At 44.2% G+C, this 25,525-nt stretch overlaps 5 non-coding genes across 5 annotated transcripts; all 5 read right to left on the reverse strand.

Annotated features, from left to right (window-relative positions):
* Window positions 1-1,492: 1,492 nt before the first annotated feature.
* trnap-agg (transfer RNA proline (anticodon AGG)) lies at window positions 1,493-1,564 on the reverse strand. The gene has a single exon. It is a non-coding gene; the product is annotated as a tRNA-Pro (tRNA).
* Window positions 1,565-3,678: 2,114 nt separating this feature from the next.
* On the reverse strand, window positions 3,679-3,750 carry trnap-agg (transfer RNA proline (anticodon AGG)). Its single transcript has one exon. It is a non-coding gene; the product is annotated as a tRNA-Pro (tRNA).
* A 2,116-nt stretch (window positions 3,751-5,866) lies between these two features.
* Window positions 5,867-5,938, reverse strand: trnap-agg (transfer RNA proline (anticodon AGG)). The gene has a single exon. It is a non-coding gene; the product is annotated as a tRNA-Pro (tRNA).
* Window positions 5,939-8,054: 2,116 nt separating this feature from the next.
* Window positions 8,055-8,126, reverse strand: trnap-agg (transfer RNA proline (anticodon AGG)). Its single transcript has one exon. It is a non-coding gene; the product is annotated as a tRNA-Pro (tRNA).
* A 13,394-nt stretch (window positions 8,127-21,520) lies between these two features.
* Window positions 21,521-21,592, reverse strand: trnaa-ugc (transfer RNA alanine (anticodon UGC)). Its single transcript has one exon. It is a non-coding gene; the product is annotated as a tRNA-Ala (tRNA).
* Between the last annotated feature and the right edge of the window lie 3,933 nt (window positions 21,593-25,525).

A 25,525-nucleotide genomic window follows, 5' to 3' on the forward strand; every position in this document is an offset into this window, starting at 1 on the left:
ACAGAGAAGTGAAAGGCAGTCCTTTCTCTAAGACCGGGGTAAAGTTAGCTTGAAGTTCGAAAACGATTTTGGCACGCCTGTAGTGCTTTCGCGAAATCTCTTAGAGTTACAAAAACACTTGCTTTGTGTATAAAATGCATTGTGAATGCTTTCTCAGCCTTCACTTTGTCATTTTTATGACTTTTTTTTACCACGCTCAAATATTGTTTTGTCCATATCTTCACAATGGAAGCACAGAACGTCTTCAAACCAAATGCATTTAAAAGACCACAACTTCTGGAAATTTCCACATTCTCTACATCAAACTTTCAGTGAGCTAATTTCGTTTTTCATTGATGCATAATTACGCACTAACTGGAACCCGGGGGACCGCTGTGTGCACATGTTCACAATGCAAGAAATACTGTTCAATATGGCTTCATGCGAAAAACCCGTATATTACCTTAGGAAGCAGAACTGTGCAGTCTCCAATTACCCAGACTGTAAGATGACAAGATGAGTTGATGGAAAGAGCACAAAAGTTCAGCTCGTACAATAGGCAACGAAGGTCCCAGCGTCGTCATCGCACTTGAAAGGACTGCCTTGCAGACCAAGGGCAGTGGGCAGTGCCCGGTAAGAGGGGCAGAGGCGGTAAGACATGATGCCGAGAAGCATGAACCAAGGGGGATGAGCTCAAATGGTAGAGCGCTCGCTTAGCATGCGAGAAGTAGCGGGATTGATGCCCGCATCCTCCAGGTCTGAGTTTAGAGCTCCAGGAGCCTGGTGCTCTCATTTAGCCTCTGTGACTCCTGACAGGTGCTCCTCCGTTGCGGAGAGAATGTCCTTCAATTGTCAAGCGTTGAAGGGCCACACCTCCTTCCCAACCTCAGTCTGCACTGAGTGCGTCTCCGGCATTTTCTCGTCCAATTTGTCAGCTTAGCAAGTGAAAAGTATATCCGAGTGAAAACAGTGCTGATAATACTCTGAAGAATTGTTAGAAGACGTGCTTTTGATCATCGATTGCTTAACAATCACATTCGTTCGACTTGAGCAATCAAGCTTGTAGTTTTCCTTCAAATCTTGAAAGCTCTCAGTGAGAACATCATAGGCTGCAGGACGCCCCGTAACTTGATTACTTCAACAGAAAGAAGAGCAGACAGCTCCACAAATATGCGAGGCGCAGAGAGCGCAAGGCGAGCCGCACACGTTTCGGTGGCTGAGAGAGGGCAGTTCTTGCTTCTGCATTTCCCAAGTAAGGACGCATGACAACAAGCGATCGCGGTGCTCATCTACGACATAGTGGTGATGAGTTTTCAGTACGTGTTCTTTTGAACGAGCAATGAGGTTGCCGCCTCGGACAGCTGACTGCACGCTCTCATTGTGCCAAGTGATGAGAATTCACCAGGCTCGTTCAGTCATTAGTCACATTCCATCGTTTACCATAAGCAGACGCTGCGAAGTGATGTGGATATAAGTTCCCAGTCTTGTGGAAGAGGAGGAAAAGAGCACACAAGGGCTCGTCCGGGAGTTGAACCCGGGACCTCTCGCACCCTAAGCGAGAATCATACCACTAGACCAACGAGCCACAGCAGCACTTTCCATTTCAATCTGTCAGCGAGCTTGAGGATGGGGGAGAGGCGTCATTCGCTCGTCCAGTCAGACCTTCATCAATACGTCAAGAAAGCCGCAATTACACGACTGCCTTGTAGACGAAGGGCAGTGAACTGTGCCCGGTAAGAGGGGAACAAGCGGCACTAGGTGACGCCGAGGCATAAGCCCCAGCGAGGGGGGTTGATTTGTATGGTAAAGCGCTTGCTTTGCATGTGGGAGGTAGCAGGATCAATTCCCGCATCCTCCAGGTATGTGCTTAGAGCTTGATGTGCCAAAAGGTGTCCTTTAGCCTGTGGTCACGCCTTGCATGGAGAGCATCGTGCAGCTGTAAAGCGTTTCGCAGCCACGCCCCCTTTTCATCTTCTCTCTGGCTTAAGCGTCTCCGCCACTCTCTCTTGACATTTCATGTCAGCTTGTCAGAAGTCCGAGTGACATTTTTAATGGCTGAGTGAGGGCACGATGCTGAAGCAGAGAGGCCACTTTAGCCAGAGAGACTTGTGCTAGGTGAGATCTGAAAGACGGACTCACAACAGAAACAGACCAAAAATGTATGGGTGAGATCAAAAGGCAAATGCAACATTCAGCAGAGGGCGTCTAAAGATTAGGGAACGGGCGACTGAAATCCATGTGAGGCAAACTTTCCGGTGTGTGTCCTGCAGCTGGGTTTGTTGGCATAATTGGTAGTGTGTCAGTCTCGTCATCTGAAGGGCCTGAGTTTGATCCTCACACGGGGCAGGGCTGCTTCCTCTCTTGCTCTTTTCAAACACTTGCGGCAACTGTTCGCTCATAACCACGTCTGGAATGCGTGACCTTTACACGGGCGAGAAGCAACGCCGCATCCCTTTTCTAAAGAACATTCACATTCAGAAATAAGTCAAGAAATTTGCCATTACTTTCGCTCGCACTGCTGTCAGCCTGCCCATGTTGCCAAAGAAAGATTCACTCGGCGTCAACATGACAGAACAGCGATCACTTGAAAACAATGTTCCACACTCCGTAAGCAAGAACTTCAGTGTTTGCAGTCACCCGATATGCCGATAGTCAAAGGAGCGCAAAACACGAAGCGTCAAAAGACAAGATGAGTTGATGGAAAGAGCGTTGAATTGATGAGCACAAAAGTACAGCTCGTACAATAGGCAACGAAGGTCCCAGCGTCGTCATCGCACTTGAAAGGACTGCCTTGCAGACCAAGGGCAGTGGGCGGTGCCCGGTAAGAGGGGCAGAGGCGGTAAGACATGATGCCGAGAAGCATGAAGCGAGGAGGATGAGCTCAAATGGTAGAGCGCTCGCTTAGCATGCCAGAGGTAGCGGGATTGATGCCCGCATCCTCCAGGTCTGAGTTTAGAGCTCCAGGAGCCTGGTGCTCTCATTTAGCCTCTGTGACTTCTGACAGGTGCTCCTCCGTTGCGGAGAGAATGTCCTTCAATTGTCAAGCGTTGAAGGGCCACACCTCCTTCCCAACCTCAGTCTGCACTGAGTGCGTCTCCGGCATTTTCTCGTCCAATTTGTCAGCTTAGCAAGTGAAAAGTATATCCGAGTGAAAACAGTGCTGATAATACTCTCAGGAATTGTTAGAAGAAGTGCTTTTGATTATCGATTGCTTAACAATCACATTCGTTCGACTTGAGCAATCAAGCTCGTAGTTTTCCTTCAAATCTTGAAAGCTCTCAGTGAGAACATCATAGGCTGCAGGACGCCCCGTAACTTGATTACTTCAACAGAAAGAAGAGCAGACAGCTCCACAAATATGCGAGGCGCAGAGAGCGCAAGGCGAGCCGCACACGTTTCGGTGGCTGAGAGAGGGCAGTTTTTGCTTCTGCATTTCCCAAGTAAGGACGCATGACAACAAGCGATCGCGGTGCTCATCTACGACATAGTGGTGATGAATTCAGTACGTGTTCTTTTGAACGAGCAATGAGGTTGCCGTCTCGGACAGCTGACTGCACGCTCTCATTGTGCCACGTGATGAGAATTCACCAGGCTCGTTCAGTCATTAGTCACATTCCATCGTTTGCCATAAGCAGACGCTGCGAAGTGATGTGGATATCAGTTCCCAGTCTTGTGGAAGAGGAGGAAAGGAGCACACAAGGGCTCGTCCGGGAGTTGAACCCGGGACCTCTCGCACCCTAAGCGAGAATCATACCACTAGACCAACGAGCCACAGCAGCACTTTCCATTTCAATCTGTCAGCGAGCTTGAGGATGGGGGAGAGGCGTCATTCGCTCGTCCAGTCAGACCTTCATCAATAAGTCAAGAAAGCCGCAATTACACGACTGCCTTGTAGACGAAGGGCAGTGAACTGTGCCCGGTAAGAGGGGAACAAGCGGCACTAGGTGACGCCGAGGCATAAGCCCCAGCGAGGGGGGTTGGTTTGTATGGTACAGTGCTTGCTTTGCATGTGGGAGGTAGCAGGAACAATTCCCGCATCCTCCAGGTGTGTGCTTAGAGCTTGATGTGCCAAAAGGTGTCCTTTAGCCTGTGGTCACGCCTTGCAGGGAGAGCATCATGCAGCTGTCAAGCGTTTCGCAGCCACGCCCCCTTTTCATCTTCTCTCTGGCTTAAGCGTCTCCGCCACTCTCTCTTGACATTTCATGTCAGCTTGTCAGAAGTCCGAGTGACATTTTTAATGGCTGAGTGAGGGCACGATGCTGAAGCAGAGAGGCCACTTCAGCCAGAGAGACTTGTGCTAGGTGAGATCTGAAAGACGGACTCACAACAGAAACAGACCAAAAATGTATGGGTGAGATCAAAAGGCAAATGCAACATTCAGCAGAGGGCGTCTAAAGATTAGGGAACGGGCGACTGAAATCCATGTGAGGCAAACTTTCCGGTGTGTGTCCTGCAGCTGGGTTTGTTGGCGTAATTGGTAGTGTGTCAGTCTCGTCATCTGAAGGGCCTGAGTTTGATCCTCACACGGGGCAGGGCTGCTTCCTCTCTTGCTCTTTTCAAACACTTGCGGCAACTGTTCGCTCATAACCACGTCTGGAATGCGTGACCTTTACACGGGCGAGAAGCAACGCCGCATCCCTTTTCTAAAGAACATTCACATTCAGAAATAAGTCAAGAAATTTGCCATTACTTTCGCTCGCACTGCTGTCAGCCTGCCCATGTTGCCAAAGAAAGATTCACTCGGCGTCAACATGACAGAACAGCGATCACTTGAAAACAATGTTCCACACTCCGTAAGCAAGAACTTCAGTGTTTGCAGTCACCCGATATGCCGATAGTCAAAGGAGCGCAAAACACGAAGCGTCAAAAGACAAGATGAGTTGATGGAAAGAGCGTTGAATTGATGAGCACAAAAGTTCAGCTCGTACAATAGGCAACGAAGGTCCCAGCGTCGTCATCGCACTTGAAAGGACTGCCTTGCAGACCAAGGGCAGTGGGCGGTGCCCGGTAAGAGGGGCAGAGGCGGTAAGACATGATGCCGAGAAGCATGAAGCGAGGAGGATGAGCTCAAATGGTAGAGCGCTCGCTTAGCATGCCAGAGGTAGCGGGATTGATGCCCGCATCCTCCAGGTCTGAGTTTAGAGCTCCAGGAGCCTGGTGTTCTCATTTAGCCTCTGTGACTTCTGACAGGTGCTCCTCCGTTGCGGAGAGAATGTCCTTCAATTGTCAAGCGTTGAAGGGCCACACCTCCTTCCCAACCTCAGTCTGCACTGAGTGCGTCTCCGGCATTTTCTCGTCCAATTTGTCAGCTTAGCAAGTGAAAAGTATATCCGAGTGAAAACAGTGCTGATAATACTCTCAGGAATTGTTAGAAGAAGTGCTTTTGATTATCGATTGCTTAACAATCACATTCGTTCGACTTGAGCAATCAAGCTCGTAGTTTTCCTTCAAATCTTGAAAGCTCTCAGTGAGAACATCATAGGCTGCAGGACGCCCCGTAACTTGATTACTTCAACAGAAAGAAGAGCAGACAGCTCCACAAATATGCGAGGCGCAGAGAGCGCAAGGCGAGCCGCACACGTTTCGGTGGCTGAGAGAGGGCAGTTTTTGCTTCTGCATTTCCCAAGTAAGGACGCATGACAACAAGCGATCGCGGTGCTCATCTACGACATAGTGGTGATGAGTTTTCAGTACGTGTTCTTTTGAACGAGCAATGAGGTTGCCGCCTCGGACAGCTGACTGCACGCTCTCATTGTGCCACGTGATGAGAATTCACCAGGCTCGTTCAGTCATTAGTCACATTCCATCGTTTGCCATAAGCAGACGCTGCGAAGTGATGTGGATATCAGTTCCCAGTCTTGTGGAAGAGGAGGAAAAGAGCACACAAGGGCTCGTCCGGGAGTTGAACCCGGGACCTCTCGCACCCTAAGCGAGAATCATACCACTAGACCAACGAGCCACAGCAGCACTCTCCATTTCAATCTGTCAGCGAGCTTGAGGATGGGGGAGAGGCGTCATTCGCTCGTCCAGTCAGACCTTCATCAATAAGTCAAGAAAGCCGCAATTACACGACTGCCTTGTAGACGAAGGGCAGTGAACTGTGCCCGGTAAGAGGGGAACAAGCGGCACTAGGTTACGCCGAGGCATAAGCCCCAGCGAGGGGGGTTGGTTTGTATGGTACAGCGCTTGCTTTGCATGTGGGAGGTAGCAGGATCAATTCCCGCATCCTCCAGGTGTGTGCTTAGAGCTTGATGTGCCAAAAGGTGTCCTTTAGCCTGTGGTCACGCCTTGCAGGGAGAGCATCGTGCAGCTGTCAAGCGTTTCGCAGCCACGCCCCCTTTTCATCTTCTCTCTGGCTTAAGCGTCTCCTCCACTCTCTCTTGACATTTCATGTCAGCTTGTCAGAAGTCCGAGTGACATTTTTAATGGCTGAGTGAGGGCACGATGCTGAAGCAGAGAGGCCACTTCAGCCAGAGAGACTTTTGCTAGGTGAGATCTGAAAGACGGACTCACAACAGAAACAGACCAAAAATGTATGGGTGAGATCAAAAGGCAAATGCAACATTCAGCAGAGGGCGTCTAAAGATTAGGGAACGGGCGACTGAAATCCATGTGAGGCAAACTTTCCGGTGTGTGTCCTGCAGCTGGGTTTGTTGGCGTAATTGGTAGTGCGTCAGTCTCGTCATCTGAAGGGCCTGAGTTTGATCCTCACACGGGGCAGGGCTGCTTCCTCTCTTGCTCTTTTCAAACACTTGCGGCAACTGTTCGCTCATAACCACGTCTGGAAAGCGTGACCTTTACACGGGCGAGATGCAACGCCGCATCCCTTTTCTAAAGAACATTCACATTCAGAAATAAGTCAAGAAATTTGCCATTACTTTCGCTCGCACTGCTGTCAGCCTGCCCATGTTGCCAAAGAAAGATTCACTCGGCGTCAACATGACAGAACAGCGATCACTTGAAAACAATGTTCCACACTCCGTAAGCAAGAACTTCAGTGTTTGCAGTCACCCGATATGCCGATAGTCAAAGGAGCGCAAAACACGAAGCGTCAAAAGACAAGATGAGTTGATGGAAAGAGCGTTGAATTGATGAGCACAAAAGTTCAGCTCGTACAATAGGCAACGAAGGTCCCAGCGTCGTCATCGCACTTGAAAGGACTGCCTTGCAGACCAAGGGCAGTGGGCGGTGCCCGGTAAGAGGGGCAGAGGCGGTAAGACATGATGCCGAGAAGCATGAAGCGAGGAGGATGAGCTCAAATGGTAGAACGCTCGCTTAGCATGCCAGAGGTAGCGGGATTGATGCCCGCATCCTCCAGGTCTGAGTTTAGAGCTCCAGGAGCCTGGTGCTCTCATTTAGCCTCTGTGACTTCTGACAGGTGCTCCTCCGTTGCGGAGAGAATGTCCTTCAATTGTCAAGCGTTGAAGGGCCACACCTCCTTCCCAACCTCAGTCTGCACTGAGTGCGTCTCCGGCATTTTCTCGTCCAATTTGTCAGCTTAGCAAGTGAAAAGTATATCCGAGTGAAAACAGTGCTGATAATACTCTCAGGAATTGTTAGAAGAAGTGCTTTTGATTATCGATTGCTTAACAATCACATTCGTTCGACTTGAGCAATCAAGCTCGTAGTTTTCCTTCAAATCTTGAAAGCTCTCAGTGAGAACATCATAGGCTGCAGGACGCCCCGTAACTTGATTACTTCAACAGAAAGAAGAGCAGACAGCTCCACAAATATGCGAGGCGCAGAGAGCGCAAGGCGAGCCGCACACGTTTCGGTGGCTGAGAGAGGGCAGTTTTTGCTTCTGCATTTCCCAAGTAAGGACGCATGACAACAAGCGATCGCGGTGCTCATCTACGACATAGTGGTGATGAGTTTTCAGTACGTGTTCTTTTGAACGAGCAATGAGGTTGCCGCCTCGGACAGCTGACTGCACGCTCTCATTGTGCCACGTGATGAGAATTCACCAGGCTCGTTCAGTCATTAGTCACATTCCATCGTTTGCCATAAGCAGACGCTGCGAAGTGATGTGGATATCAGTTCCCAGTCTTGTGGAAGAGGAGGAAAAGAGCACACAAGGGCTCGTCCGGGAGATGAACCCGGGACCTCTCGCACCCTAAGCGAGAATCATACCACTAGACCAACGAGCCACAGCAGCACTTTCCATTTCAATCTGTCAGCGAGCTTCAGGATGGGGGAGAGGCGTCATTCGCTCGTCCAGTCAGACCTTCATCAATAAGTCAAGAAAGCCGCAATTACACGACTGCCTTGTAGACGAAGGGCAGTGAACTGTGCCCGGTAAGAGGGGAACAAGCGGCACTAGGTGACGCCGAGGCATAAGCCCCAGCGAGGGGGGTTGGTTTGTATGGTACAGTGCTTGCATTGCATGTGGGAGGTAGCAGGATCAATTCCCGCATCCTCCAGGTGTGTGCTTAGAGCTTGATGTGCCAAAAGGTGTCCTTTAGCCTGTGGTCACGCCTTGCAGGGAGAGCATCGTGCAGCTGTCAAGCGTTTCGCAGCCACGCCCCCTTTTCATCTTCTCTCTGGCTTAAGCGTCTCCGCCACTCTCTCTTGACATTTCATGTCAGCTTGTCAGAAGTCCGAGTGACATTTTTAATGGCTGAGTGAGGGCACGATGCTGAAGCAGAGAGGCCACTTCAGCCAGAGAGACTTGTGCTAGGTGAGATCTGAAAGACGGACTCACAACAGAAACAGACCAAAACTGTATGGGTGAGATCAAAAGGCAAATGCAACATTCAGCAGAGGGCGTCTAAAGATTAGGGAACGGGCGACTGAAATCCATGTGAGGCAAACTTTCCGGTGTGTGTCCTGCAGCTGGGTTTGTTGGCGTAATTGGTAGTGCGTCAGTCTCGTCATCTGAAGGGCCTGAGTTTGATCCTCACACGGGGCAGGGCTGCTTCCTCTCTTGCTCTTTTCAAACACTTGCGGCAACTGTTCGCTCATAACCACGTCTGGAAAGCGTGACCTTTACACGGGCGAGATGCAACGCCGCATCCCTTTTCTAAAGAACATTCACATTCAGAAATAAGTCAAGAAATTTGCCATTACTTTCGCTCGCACTGCTGTCAGCCTGCCCATGTTGCCAAAGAAAGATTCACTCTGCGTCAACATGACAGAACAGCGATCACTTGAAAACAATGTTCCACACTCCGTAAGCAAGAACTTCAGTGTTTGCAGTCACCCGATATGCCGATAGTCAAAGGAGCGCAAAACACGAAGCGTCAAAAGACAAGATGAGTTGATGGAAAGAGCGTTGAATTGATGAGCACAAGAGTTCAGCTCGTACAAAAGGCAACGAAGGTCTAGGCGTTGTCATCGCATTTGAAAGGACTGCCTTGCAGACTAAGGGCAGTGGGAGGTTGCTGTTTTGAGACGGAGGCATTGGGATGGTGGGCCGAGATCTATTCTTCTTAAGGAATTCTTCATCGTGAAAGATCGGTCCACAGGTCATCCAACGAACTCAGGGAATCATGTGCTACTGAAGGGAGTGAAGTGCTGAAACACATGACATGCCCCCTTGATCTCACATGCACAATTCTGCTGCAATATACACAGCTACCGTCCACACCAGGTAGTGGGGCTTCAGCAGAATCTGCTACGCCACCTGTAATTACATATCCAGCTGCACACATATACATGGCCCTTCTGTCCTTTTCAGGATCTCAAAAAAAAGCATAGCGTGGTTTTCCTGCCACATGATTGACCTCATCTCCCTCAGAATGTGCCCCGCCACATTCATTGCTGAAGCAGGACGGAGGCTAACGGACATGTCAGAACAGTGAGGTTCAACGATCTCTCCAAAATATTGTGGTTGTAGTGGAAGAGATATGTTTTAAATTGTACCTTGGTATTTCAAACTCTCTCTAGAATGTTATCCATTTCTATTTTATTTTGACAGGAACTGTTAAAAGGCTAATGACACTAGATGAAAAGAGAAGAAAGAAAACACAACGTTTCAGCTGTGGAGCCTTCTTCAGGTGTGAGGGCTCCACGGCTGAAATGTTGTGTTTTCTTTCTTTTCTTTTAAGCATGGAATAGACCTATTAATTGTTCCTTTGCAGCCTACACATGGTGATGCAGCTCCCCACCTGAACTGCTAATGATACTAGATGCCTGGTAGTTTGTGGTACTTGGTTATTGTCTTATGTTTGCTCAAACTGCATATGTGTTGTAGCAGCGAGGCTTATTAATAAGAAAGAATTAAGTGTTCTGAGCCTTCCCAAATGAGGCCCCATCTCTGTTCATCTCTGTGGTGCAGCCACAGAGAAACTATTCATGCAGGCTGATTTAAGGTTTCCTTTGATAAGGGACAGCTCCCAAAGGGGGATGCACTTAGCTAAGCCTGGCTATCATGATCAATGGTCATCCATTGGCACCTATCTGTCTAGGGAGTGCCAGATGGACATCTGGACTGCATTCCTAGGTGTCAGGAGTAAATGACTCATATCTCACCTTGATCAACCAATCAGGGACTGGTAGGGCCAAGTAACCCACGTGGGACTCTGATGCCCATGGAACTTTCACCAATCAACGAGCTGAAGTTCCTCCAGGTAAAAACAAGAAACACAGAGAGCCTGTAGTAAGATTCAGGAGAATTCTGTGGACTTTTCTAAAGGGAATTCAAAGGAGAATTCCAGGGCAGGACGGCCCAGGAGCAGAAGGCTCCCAAGGGCAGGACATTCTCGCAGAGCGCCTCCTGACCATCCTGAGACTCAGCCCAGACAACCACGGAACGGCCAGTGTGTCCGAGTGCCAGAACTTTCCTTTGTTCTAAGAGTCTAGAGCGGAGGTTGCCAGAGAGTAACCAGAGGATCCACCCGAGGTTAGCACCAGTAGCAGGCCTCGTGAACAGGTCGGAACTGTGGACAGCTGAATCACTATTCAGAACTAGCGCTTCATCAGGAACGAACTGGTCTTCTTCCTGACTTGCTGGGACCCACAGTCATCTTTTCTCCTGTGCGCAAACTTTGCTAGTTAAAGCCAACACTAACTAGCCGGTCAGTGAGCATCAGCAGCGCACCGTCGCAAGCCGCACAGCACAGCCTGGCACCGAGCCAGAGAGCGCGGATTGGACAGCAACAGCCTGCAACTGTTTCTTTGAGTCCGCAGGATATCCCCAGAGATTGGATGAGTATTCAACTTCACTGCATTACTGCTCGAGAATTCAATTGTTATCCCAACCAGTTGATATCAATTTAATTCCTAAGAGTTATGTACTTGTTTTGAGTATCTAATGTAGAAGTTATAACCAAGCTCATTTACGAAACGGTCTAAATGAATGATATATTGAACGTATGTCCTTTTGATATGTGTAACACTTTGTAACTGATTGAATATATACCTTTTGTATTCTGATAACCCTCTCGATAAGATCTGTTAGGTTTATATGCATATTCTATGTATTAATAAATGTATCCTCGTGTATTAGTACCTGTGTGTGTGCGTTGTTTGAGTTATGTCGCATGGTTGGATTCTAAAGCCATCAAAAGAATCAATTTTGTGATTTACTGCTACAATTAATAATTGTCCCAGTAAATGCCCAAACCCTACAGAACTGGTTCCTTCAGAAAGCACACTACAGTGTGATTGCATATTTTTGTGTATTTTCATATGTCAATATTTAATTCACTCACATTCCTGTATGATTGGAAGGAAGGCAGATTGGATTTGGCACAGGACGCCTGCTCATATATGTTGATCTTTGTTGGGCTGGAAAAACAATGATAAAAAGTGAAAAAAGCTCTCCCCAACATTTCCCTTCTCTTGGCCATGGTTACACTGCCCTTTCTTTCCTTCTTTTGTCCTTCTACAAAGATTCCAGGGCTCTTTATCCACCATAATATCAGAAGCCAAAAATAACCATCTAATGTGTAAACAGCATTTGTAATGTTGGTAGCTGGAAGAGGTTAAGTATGTTTGCAAGACCTAGTTGATTACACCACAGACTTACCTTGTTTTTTTTCTCTTTTAAAGGCTGTACTGGACTGTACCACTATCATAGAAGATTTTTTTCAAGACACATCGCAGTTCCATAGTAGAATTTATCAATAGTAGAATTCCATAGGACATTATTTATCAACATCTAACATTACCCAGTGTGAGACTCTGCCAGTAAACCTCAGAGCATTGAGTTCTCCACTGGTGAAGATGGCTTTCTGAAGTCATGAAATCCACTGCTGGGATGCCTGAGAGACAGTGATTGAATCCTGTCTGGAATTAGGCTCTCTGTTAGTGTTGATCTGTGGGAATTATGTGGTAAAAAGGGAAAACTCCTTTACTTTAGTCACTTTGAAAGTTCAAATGTACAGATCTTCAGAAACCCCAGTCTGAAGGATGAAGCAGGTTCTGCTCAAGGAGTTGCCTACGTTTTGCTCCATTCAATCCAAGCAGATAGTCCAACATTTGCCTTCTCTTGGCCATGATTACACTGCCCTTTCTTTCATCTTTGTACTTCTACAAAGATTTCAGGACTCTTAATCCACCATAATATCAGAAGCCAAAATTAACCTTCTAACATGTACAAATCATTTGCAATGAAAGGAGGTGGAAGGGTTTAAGAATGTTTGTAAGACCTGGTTGATTACCACACATAGACATACTTTGTTGTCAGTTTTTTTTCTCTTTGAAAGGCTATAGGAGGGGTGTGATGGACTGTACCACTATCATAGAAGATGTTTTTCTTCTAAGGACACTTCTGTAGCGGCAAGGCGTATTTAAAATAAAGGAATTAAGTTTGCTGCTCCCTTGCCAGTCCCTCTCTCCCTCATCTCAGTGCAGCTGGATACAGAGAGGCCATTCCATCTGGTTCACATTTAAGGTGTTTTTCTAGCTGATAGAGTTTCCTGATAAGGAACAGCTCCCAAGGCTGAGATTCACCAGCCACCCTAATAAGTGGTCATCTCTGGCGCTTTACTGTCTGGGAGATTCCATGGGAGAGGTTCATCCCAAGGTTTACAACCCTAAGGTCAGAGGTCACTGTTACTCATCCTCCACCTCAATCAGCCAATCAGGAACTGGTAGGGCAGGGTAACCCCACGTGGGTCTCGAATGCCCGGCGGAACTTTAAGCCACTGAACTACCGTAGTTCCTCCAGATAAAACAGGCAGCACAATGCCCAGAAGGTGCCCCTCCAGGACGTTCTCAGACTCAGCTCGGACAATCACGTGACGGCCAGTGTGTCCGAGTGCCAGGACTTAACTTTGTTTTAAGAGTCGAGAACGGAGGTTGCCCACGCATAACCAAAGGATCCGCCCGAGGTTAGCCCAGCAGCAAGCCCCGTGAACTCCACCTTCAAAGCTCGCCTGATCAACGAGTGAACTACGGTTGGAACTGTCGACAGCTGAATCTCAGGATTCAGGACTAGCGCTACATCGGGAACAAACTAGTCTTCTTCCCATCTAAAGAGTGTGACTGGCTTGGACCCGTAGTCACTTTCCATGTGCACAAGCTCTGCTAGTTTCAGCCAACACTAACTAGCCGTTCTTCAAAGAGCATCAGCAGCGCATCGCAACAGGAATCTCTCCCTCCTCTCCTTCTCACCAGCCGCACCGGCCACTGCCTGGCACCGAGCCAGAGAGTGCCGATTGCACACAACAACAGCCTGTCACTGCTTCTTTATGTCCGCGGGAGATCTGAATCCACACAGATCGGATGAGTATTCAACATTCTGCATTACAGCTCGAGAATTCAATTGTTACCTCAACCACAATTGATATCAATCTAATACCTATGAGTGATGTACTTGCTTTTGAGTATCTAGTGTAGAAGTTGTAATCCCACTTCATTTACGAAACAGTCAAATGAATGGTATACTGAATGTATGTCCCTCTTGGTTTGGAACTCTTCGTGATTTAATATATACCTTTTGTATTCTGCTAACCCACACTCTTAAGATATGTTATGTTTATATGCACATTTTATGTATTAATAAGTGTATTCGTATCTGTGTGTGTGCGTTAATGAGTTAACCCGCAAAGTCGGTTTTCTAATAGCCATCAAAGAATCATTTTGTGACTTACTGCTACAATTAATAATTGTTCCAGTAAATACACAAAACCCCTACACACGCATGGAAACCAATATTTACCTGCTAATCCAGAATGCAGCAGAGAACAGTTGGACAGAAGGTTAGTATCTGTCGATACTGCATCACAGAAGTCAGTCTCTTCCCCCTCATTATGCAGGCTGACTTGTTCACGATGAACTGTCCTCCAGTGACAGTCTGCTGCAATCACTGACTCAGACATGGTGTTGATACACTGAGGGCACTTTGGCTGATTTGGTTAACATGCTTTCCTCTTAAACAGGAGATGCTTAAATCCCAGCAGTGCTTTTCTTCCCGTCTTGTCTTACAAAATGTATCACTATGGATGATTACGTACAGCTTGATTTTGTTTAACGCAAGTTTTCATTTTCGTTCTGGAACACCTTGCTTTTCATGAAATTCATACAGCTTGTTAAAGATGAAATACAAATCTTGCCTTGTATATCGCAGGCTGGTAAGAAAAAAGCATTATTTTCTTTTTTTTAAGCTTGCAAATGGAGAAAAGGGACACACGTGAGTCTCTGTTAATTTAAAGGTTAGTGGTTTGAGCCCACCCAGAAATGCACTTCTCATTATTGCAATGTAAACCTCATCTCTACTTATTCGGATTTCTTAGCAAAACCTTAACCCACTTGATATTTGCAAGAAATGTGAATGTTTTTGTTAAACAATTAAGTATGTAAGTCAATATCACTGGGAATGGCCAATAATGACCAACATTCAAGGACATCATATTCAGCCAAGGACTTTGATCTTCGAACGGCTAGCAGAAGAATTCTCTCGATGCATCCTTAGTTAGAATATTTAAAATTACGACACAGATTTGTTGGAGAACTTGACAAGCAAAAAAGACAGTTGGACAGCATGATTATGCTAGGACTGTACATTTGTATTTTAATACTTTTGAATATTTATCTTAATTGTAATATACATGTAACCATAAATGCTGTTCTATGTAAATACATTTTGTTGTATTTTATCATATTTTAGCTGAGGGCACAAGGGGGTCTATTATACCTTCCGAAACTTCCAAGACAACTATAACAGAGGCTCATATTTTAATATAATTTGCTTTAAAAGAAAACCACAATTTGTACGATATCAACCCTCAATATCGACGTTCAAATGAAGGATTTAAAGAAGCAACAGCGATAGGAGAGTACATTGATTTTGGACCAATGTTTGCATCTGAACAATCCTTCCTCCTGGAAAGAAGAAAAAACAGGTATGTTTTGAGTCTCATGATGATGCTCTTCTGGATAAAAAAAAAACAGTGCAAATTTGTTTCGGATGTATTTTGGATAAAATTATAACAGTCATCGAAGAGAAATTTGATCAGTTGAATGCAGTCGAAACTTTTGACATTTTATATGATGACAGGACGTACATTTAGGACTCAGTACCGATAACGCTGCTGATATTGATGGAGTAGAAATTAAGTGTATTGGTAGTTTTATCTGAGGGAAGAAGTACTAGAACACCTCCTATAAAAATGTTAGGATTCAGAGCAAGAAATATTTTTCCACCTCACCCAATGGTATTGCATTAACGAGGCTGAATCTGGCTTCTTATTCGCCAGCTTCTTCTTCTGCCCTAAATGCTGCTGCTGTGATGTTATGCTGCCTTTCACCTGTAGATGGCTCTTTACAGTAATTTTTAAAAGTACTAATCGGGATGGATTACTGTATTTATCCTCAGTAAATGGGAATATGTAAGTAGTGACTATCCACATATAATTTTTGTGTGAAACACATTTCAGAAAATTGTAAACCAATTTTCAAAACTCACAATAACACAAACACAATAAGTAAATAAGACAAAGGCAAAACATAAGTTCACAGGCACTTTCTGCATATTTACCACAACCTTACCTTCTGATCATCAAAAGTCTTAAAATCTTGCATTTTACAAGAACTTTTTAATATAAATGGGACATTTAGAACATGGCATATGAGAATATATGGTTAACCGAGGATGAGCAACGGGTGATGGCACTTTCTGCTTCTTGCTATAAACCTACCCCCTGGTTATAAAAACATCTAAAAATTCTGACACTGAGGTGTGAGAGACAATGGAACAGACTATCAAAATCCTGAACTTTAGGAAATTTTACTGTGCCATTTTTTTAAAATATGACCCTGTGAACATGGCATGTCCCTCCTTCCTCATTACCAAAACATCTCAATGTTCTGACACTATGTGCATTACAACACTTCACTGTTGCATTTCAGTTGTGACATTGTGGACATGGCATGTTAAAGTATATAGAAAATCTAGATCAGAACAGGCTAAATGCAATTCATAGTGATTTATCATTTTCTTACTTTCTAAATGAAAAAAAAAATTCAGTGATTATGACACTTCGGTATGACATAAAATATGCTTCAATGACAGAATAAATAATCATGGAAAAAATACCCACAGTGGACATTCATATTTGTGATTATAGGAATGTTAAATATCAGGTGAGTAGCTGAGTCGGCATGCGTAGGCTGCAAAGGAACAAGTAAAAGGTTCAGTTGTTAGAAAGACAGGGCAGTATGCAAAGATAATTTTCTTTTTATCTATGCTTACTGCAGTTTATCTTTGATGACAACATCAAAGACACTAAGGAATTCTTACAGCTAACAGCTCCACATCAACTTCCTTTTAGAAGTAACCTCATCAGATCTCTCAACTCCCAACTCTTCCAGTTTCTCACTTCAGAGAACGATAAAAACTCAATCATCCTCTACAGAGAAAAAACATCAACACCCCTACCACCTCCACCAATCCTAACCTTGTTGTTACTGTACCCTCTGACCTTTCCCTTTCACCCCTTTGCATCCTCAGCTAACATATTTTAATATTACAACACAATTACAATAGATTGTACAGTATTTACAGTTTAAAATTAAGGTAAATATGTCAAAATATCAAAATCCAACTGCACAGTGCTAATAAAACAATGCTTGTCAAGTTCTCAAACAAATCTGCATTTTATTTTTAAAATATTTCAGCAGAGGATGTGACGGGAGTATAAATGACGATTCGACGATCATTTTTCTTGGGTGAATATGGTTTTCTGGGGAGTTGCGATGTTGGGCATTATTGGACATTTTTGACACGTGTTGAACAATCGCATTTCCTACAAATATTAAAATGGCTGTGGTTTAGCTGAGAAATCCAATCGACCTATGTGAAAACAATGTTTACATCGCAAAAGAAACCTGACCCTGGGTGGACTTGAACCACCAACCTTTTGGATAACAGCTGAACACACTAATCAATTGCACCACAGAGACTGACTGGTGGAGTATTTTCTAGAATCAAAAAAAAAATCTCTTACCGTTCTTTTTGCCAGCCGGTAATATTTCTTCTGCACTGATAACCAAAAACTGAATTTCATGTTTCGCAAGCTGTGTGAATTTAATCAAAAACAAGTTTTCCAGAAAGGAAATGAACACATGCATTTAATGAAGTCAAGCCCTTTGTGATTGCCCAAAATGGTACGTTCTGTACTACAAGATAGGAAGAAATACACAGCTGGGATTTGAGCATAGGTTCTTTTGATTAATTGAAAAGCACTTTAACCAACTAAGCTATGGTGACGGGATAACTTTCACCTTTTACAGCTACTTGGACACACTGCTCTGAGACATCTACGCTCAGAAAGCGTTGAACCTGCTCTCAGAGCAAATTGCCTCTTTTACATACAGTAGCAGCCCCGACACTAAGAAACGAAGAGAAATGGCTTTTATTGGGCATTTTTCATGTCCAATGCGTTTGACATTTCCCAAGGGCGACAGAGTTCTTTTGCAACACTATTTCTTCTTCTTTTTTCTTTCTGTACACTTTGATAAAAAACGAGAAATCATGCAAGGGAAAAATGTATTTTTTTCATAGAGAAAACGTGCACCAGGAAATGTTGTGTTGAGAAGAAGTGATTTAACATGATACGTGACCTAATTTATCGGAGCGAATGCTCACCCAGCAAGGTCTGGAGAAGTTGGAGAGTCTGGTGGATGTGATAATTATATGGTGTTGTGGAAGAAAACAGTCTTTCTTTGAATTCTCAATCAATTGGAATTTCAGTGCGGAACATAAAGCCTTTGTCTGATTTAAAGAGATTATATTTTAAAACTCATAAAAAATCAGAAAACATGTTTCTCACTTTGAAATTTTAGACGGGGCGGTATATTACTAGTAGCAACGCTGAGCACACTATTGGGGAATTCAGGTTATGTGAAAAACCAGCAGTTTAATAAATAACGGATCTGATGTTGGATCATAAGATTTTAGGTTCGACTTCTGCCTGGCTCATGTAAATTTTATTCAAGCTCCTCAGTAACAGATGTCTATTATGTAATGAACCGCACCTGAAAGCAAACATTGGGTCTGTTTCCTTTGTTTTCCAGCATGAAATAGCAAATCGTTACAAAAAGTACCTGCTAATGTCCAATAGCGTTTTTTTTTTTTCAAATTACATTTTCAGGCTTCAGAAACTTTTTAATAAAACAAAAGTGTCCAGAAACTCCCTAACTTTCAGGTTTGCTTGAACCTGTATTAAAATAAATTATTTGAAACTTCCGGGATTCCATTCTCTGATGTAGCTGTCTCTAAAGACGGATGTGATGTTTCGCAGATGTGAACTGTGCCTTCTCTCTTGTGTTCAAGGGTATTCGCTGTGTGAGATCCTAACTGTATGTCCAGTAGGGCTCTATTTTGTTTAGATTATCTATGTGGTGTACAGATAGAACTCAACTACATGGTGTGAATTCCGTGTTCAGGACGAGCAGAACCTGAAAAACTAAAAGCAGACCTCGACATAATTTGAACACACAGCCTTCTGATGTGGAGTCAGACATGCTACCTTTGTGCCACAAGGTCACAGCTCTCAGCTGTTTTGAATTCCCCAAAGGAGACAAATCAGCTTCACAAAAAATTCTCCTGTGAAGAGCACCGCTCTTCCGAAGAGAGTCTCTTCATCTCAGACCATATTTTATTCTTCCTGCGCAGCTCTTGTGCAGGTGTTGTTCTTGATAACAGATCCAGGAACACTGACTGTTTTTCTATTTTTTTTAATTAAGTACCCCATGGTGCAACGGTAGCACGTCTGACTCTAAATCCCGAAGTTAATTTTCAAAGTATATCGGAGTCAAGTGATACTGATCAGGTTCTGCTGCTGCTGAACCCGCAATCTTCACCTTAAAGTTTAATTCCCCAAGCCTTATGACCTTATATGTCCATCCCTTCTCGTCAAAACTCATATTTTCACAGGGTACCCTTCAGAAATCGCAGTATAGAATGAAAAACTCCAGTAGATCTCGGCCGCTGTTGGTGATTTTCCTTTAAAAATAAATGAATCTCTGGAAATTTTACGGAGTGTATTACTTTCACTGAGACCGAGGAGTGTTAAGATGTACATGAGTCTTTGTGGCTCGGTTGTTAACCAAAAGGGTGGTTTTATGTTTCACACTAAATTGAGATCTTGAAACCAAAATAGTTAGAAATATGGAACACAACCGTTGTTCCCCAAGAAGGAAAGCTGTTTTGTACTGACGTCACTCCTTTTTATGTAACCCAGATTGTGAAGACAACTCTGCCCTATCAAAGGAAAATGTTACACAAAAGTTGGAAAGCACACTCTGAACCCATCTGTATATTTGATTCCCGCGATCCGTTCAAAGCTGCTTAGTACTTTGCAAGCAAATCAAATCATTTCAGGGAAGAAACTCAGTTTAATGAACTACTTTTGTATTTTCGCTCATTGATTTTGATCTTTGTATTCTCTTCGCATTCTCAGCAATAATATTTCAAAATTACAGTTCGGATTTATTGGAAAACTTCACAAGCATTATGAGATTAGGACTGTACAATTGTTTTTTAATATCTTGATATATTTACCTTCATTTTAATATAGATATAACCATAAATGTTGTTAAGCATATTGTACTTTTGTCGTACTTTTTAAAACATTTTAGCTGAGGACACACGGCGACTATTATACCTTGTGATACATGCAAGACATCTGTAAACGAAGATGTAATTACAATAAAATTGGCAATTCACAGAAAACCACAATTTGTATAATATTTTTCCGTGATATCGATGATCAGTTGAAGGATTTGAAGAAACTATCAAAGAAACAGCAGATGATTTTGGTTTTGAACCCATCTTTACACCTCAATAATCCATTTGTCCTCGAAAAAAGAAAAGACAGGCATATTTTGAGTCTCATTATTATCCTCTTCTCGATCCAAACGAAACGTATACATTTGATTGCTTCTGTAGTATTTTGGATTTTCTTACGAAGATCTCACGAAGTATTGCCAGGATCTATATTTAGCGTTCGGTAGCGATAACACTGCTGATATTGATTGAGTAAAAATCTGTGATGTATTGACAGCTTTATCTGAAGCCAGAAATCCTCGAACACCGCTTATGAAGTGTTGGGATTCATACCAAGAAATACCTTTAGTTTTCCCACCCAAAATGCTACTATTGCATTACACATTATGCAAACATTACCAGTTTAATAGCTTCTGGGTGCGATTTTCCAAAACTGAAACTAATTACAAATTATTTAAGATGAACCATGTCCAAAAATTGTAAATCAGGACTAATATAATATCAAGTGAAATTACTACAGAAGAAAAGGTTTAACTGAAATATGAATAAGACTATGCAAGCCTACAAAATAGAATAATTCAATTTATATAACTTATTCTTTTCTTATTTGAGAAATGGGCTCACATAGCGGAAGACACTAACGTTTCTCTTCGTTAGAATATGTGAATAACAGTTTAACCCCAAATGTCTGTAATTGTGATTCTGTTAAAATTCAAAAAAGCATCTATCAATAGTAAGAAGTTATTAAGAAAGGAAGAAATTGTGTTATTTCATAAACTGTAAGACATGAAGACATTTACAGGTTATATCCTTTGCTTTGTCTTTTAACACAAGCGTTCAGGATCCAAGCCCATGTTCGGACGGTTCTGTTTCTTTTGTAATCATCAAATATCATTGTTTTGTCTGTCAGTTCTTTCTCGAGTTGTACCATGGATATTTTATACCATCAATACTTTTCATGCTCTTTTGCATTTTCCTTCACATACGGAAAAAAACTCAAGGCGTTCTTGTCACTGTGCTACACAGTACAGGACACGCAGTGAGGAATTCGCGCAGCTTTCAGCTCAGTGCGGAATCCAGAGGGAGGACTCGCTCGCTGAATGATCTCTCAGGAAATCCCGGGTGAGGTTTTTCTGCAACAGCCACGACAAGTGTGAAGACGTTCTCTGGATTTCCTGAATGTGACTTTAAATTAGTTCACATTCTTTGGTAGTTAACAGAACTAAATGCTTTGGAAGTACATCTAAAACTGCAGAGAACACTGTAGCACTTCGAGTTTAATTGTGTAAACCTGGCTCTGTATGAACACGACCAAAGAGTTCTCACTCAACAGAAGACTGCAACATGAGCACAGTAACATAAAGTACTTGGAGATGCCAGGGATTGAACCCAGGACCTCATACATGCAAAGCATGCACTCTACCACTGAGCTACATCCCCAACACGAGAGGCTGTGGAAGTGACTTAGAGATGTGCAGGTGCTCACAGACCACAATCCATCTTTTGCATCTTTTAAGTGCTCTTGATTAAACTATGCATAGAAAAACAGCAGTACTGATGATTTTCATGGACTGATGCACACTTGTTCTGTACAACTCCAGTGATAAAACCTTGTCTGTAAATATTGTAGAACGTAAAAGGGTGAAACAACGCTCCAACCACAGGAATGGTAACAGAAAGGATCATTTTCTTATTTAATACGTCCTTTTGAGATGCCTTGTCAACACACACAGACGTTAGAGCTGAACAAATATTTTGTACACAAGACGGCAGTGTGATATTAAAATTCCTGTCTTCTTGATGGATTCAGACTGGTAGCCAGAGGACGCCGGGACAACGCCCATTGGACAACCGCTGGAACCGAGGCTGCAACAGAGCCTGTCAGCTGGTTTGGTGTTCGTCCTGGGAAATTCCAAATCCATACACAGTGGATAAGTAAACCCCATGTTCTACATTCCGTCTCGAGAATTCAGTTGTACCTCAAAAAAAGTTGTTATCAATTTAATGTAATGTATTTACTTCCGAGTTTAGAGTAACAGTGGGTAATAACACTGATTAGCGATTTGGTAACCGAACGATATATATTGACATATATTCTCTGTTGTGTATCTCTTTGTGTTTGCATCTCTTCGAGATTATATACCTTGTATATTGATAACCCTCACAGTAAGGTCTGCTGCTCGTATCCAGGCAGACTAGTATATGTTAGGTGCACAATTTATGTTAATAAATGTATCTTGTGTATTGAACCTGTGTGTGTGCGTTGTTAGTTGTTCTGACGATTGATTTTCTAAAAGCCACAACGAACAACCTCGTGATTACTGCTACAATTAATAATTGTCTCAGTAAACCCATCAAACCTCTACACTTGTATAGTATAATTTATTATCTGTACCCGCAAATCCCCAATATTACTGCTGTCTCCTGAGAAACACAAGTGTAGAGTCAAATCATATGAAATAATACAACAAATCTATTCAATTAACACCCAGATGTGACAGAACACTTTTAAGACTTATACCCCTTTAAATAAGTATTTCCTTAATTTCAGTTCTCTTCCCTCCATGGGATACCTGAAAATTCACTATAGCATAATAAAGGCTGTGCATGCATTACCTGTGTAACAGTTACTAATAAAGATAACATTAAAGTTGATTATTAAGAAATCACACTTTTATTAATAAAATATGTTTTGATAAAAGAAGTCTTAATAGAACCTAGGTAAATCCCTGTAGTAGTCTAACAACTACAAAAAAGAAAAAAAAAACAGAACAACTTCAAAACAAAGAGAAAAAGAACATTAAAAACAAATCTGGGTAACAACAAAAAAGTGAGTGCTTTTTCAAGTCTTTGGTACTCCATCGTGCTCCTCTCATTTCAGTAGACCTCTCTCATATATTTGTGTATAGGTCTGCTGGAGGTCCATTGCTGATGGTAACTTAAGTAGGGAGCTGTGTCAGCATGTGTGGACTACATACAGTAGGAACAAGTAAAATTTTATTCCATGCTGAAAAGAGAAGCAAACAACGTTTGAGCTTTGGAGCCTTCTTCAGGTCTGACAAGGAACAAACCTTAACTTGTTCCTTTGATGTTAATTTAGACCTGATCTCCAGCAAATACTTAACAGGACCTAAACTGGTCAGTTAGTTTAAATAGTTGAAGATATAGGCCACACTGCTCCAGGTGAGGCTTGAACTCTATCTCAGCATGAGTTCGATCGCACCACTGGAGCTGCAGAAGTCTTTTTTTACACAGACTAATGCAATTGCAATTAGTCACGAAACAAACGAGAACTGCAGCTGTACTCTTGAGACAGGACGCTACTGTATTAATTTTGTTTAACACTCCAGTCGAACAAGCCGACATGTCACTATTGCTAAATCGTTACAAAAGACGCCAACTAATGACCAGTTTTATTTTTAACAGAACTTTACTGAAAGTTAAACTTATAAAACTACCTGAGCAAATAAATACAACAATTATTGTTCCTCTGACCTTCTCATTATTTCTTTTTTTAAATTAATACATTTATTTATCCATGGTGTGCCTTGTGCTTACTTTTCAGAACTCTCTCTCCTGTGTCAGTAGGAGCTTACATTTCAAATTAAGTTCTTTAATCAGTTCAAATATCTTCCTTTCAAAGTAGGGAAGAGCAAGCTGGCATGTTGTTTTGCCTGTGGTTATTCTTTATGACTATATCTTCTGACACCTGTGCACAATCCTACAACATTACAAGAGAAGCACTATAACAGGAGTCATAAAAATGCAAGAAGCCACTTTGAACAATCTTTCGGAATTGTAAAACAACTAACGCTTTGCTTGGCTGTCATTTGGTTTGTATACCAGTCCATCAAGAGCCAGCACCATCATCATCAGGTCATGTGCAGTCCTACACAACCTTGCGATTGACTGGGATGAGCTACCTTTTCCATCTCCATGGCATGCAGCACTCTCTGGCTGTTTCAACACAGTCATTATTGGACCACAGTGCACTGTCTCTTCTGTCCTGTGGCTATCATAATCACTTTTAAGAAGCCAAGTTTTTTTCTTTAACATGTGCTTGGGTGCCACCCATTTCCTTATTATCCCTGCTTTCCAGCGGCTGACCCTACCTGTGTAAATAATGTCCTAGTAGTTCTAGTGCCCTGTGTAGTCTTATAAGTGTATAGCGTGTTGTTAAGTAATTACCACCCTAAAGATGTGTACGTGTTCTGTCAGTCTCCTCATGTGCGTGTATATCCTGTGTTTGGTTTTTTGGTTGTTAAAGAATAAAGCTGTTGCTTGGTTTGTTAATCGCGTCTCCACTGGTCCTTTGTTCTGAGAAGAACCTGTAAACACTACATTGGTGTCAGAAGCAGGAAGGATGGACAAATCTTGGCAGACATTAGCCAAATCTGTCAAGTGCTGGCTGACTCTAAAAGAGACAGAACCCATCGGCAGCGCACATAGAGAGCCTGAGCAACTCCTGGGTGCGACAGGTGGCCACAGCCCTTACCAGGGCTATCCAGTAGTGGTCCTGCTGGTAGAATTATGGCGACTGCCCTCTACTCCCACCCAGTGGATGCCCCAAAGAGAAGATACCCTCCCTGCCGGAGCCGATCAGCGATTCCCACACCCATCAGCGCGGGTGCAACCCGGTCGCTACGACGGGGAAGCGCCTTGGGAAATTAACGAGGAGCAGTTCAAGCTTGCGGCCCAGACGAATGGCTGATGACAGGTGGAGATGGCCGGCCACCTGGCGGCGGCGCTGGAAGGAGCGGCCTGCCAGGTGCTCCTGGATGTCCCGGAGGAGGACCGAGGCGAATACACGGCACTGGCAGCAGCTCTCCAGCTGCGCTTCGGTGTGGATGAGGCGCCGGACTTGATGCGGGAGAGGCTGGCCCTGCGGCGGCGCCGACCAGGAGAGCGACTGGACCCGGTTGCCGCTGATGTCACGTTCCTCGCCCGCCGAGGATACCCAACTTTTCCCCGGGAGGCGCAGCAGGAGATGGCTCTCCAGGTCTTTCTCAAGGCCCTCTCACCCGAGGAGCTGCGGCGCCACGTGCAGCTGGCCGCGCCGGCATTGCTGGAGCAGGCCTTGGCCCTTGCTACACGGGCTGAGGCCATGTTCAGGGTGGCTGGAAGCGCCAGCAGACCAGGGCCCTCTGCCAGCTGACCGAGGCAGCAACGGAGGAGTCCAGCGAGGGGGAAATGGAGACAGCCCGTGCAGCGACCCCTGCGGAACAGCCCCGCACGCTGGTGGAGGGCAGGCCCGGCGAAGGCCGAGGGACGCGGGCTTGCCGGAGCTGGGGGAAAGAGAGGCTGTGGCGGCGGCGGCAGACCGGGCCTGTGAGCCGGGGAGCGAGCGTGCCGGATCCTGCCCCCGAGTCGGCC

This window comes from Lepisosteus oculatus, chromosome 14 (genome assembly GCF_040954835.1).
Source record: "Lepisosteus oculatus isolate fLepOcu1 chromosome 14, fLepOcu1.hap2, whole genome shotgun sequence".
In the NCBI taxonomy this organism is placed as follows: Eukaryota; Metazoa; Chordata; class Actinopteri; order Semionotiformes; family Lepisosteidae; genus Lepisosteus; species Lepisosteus oculatus.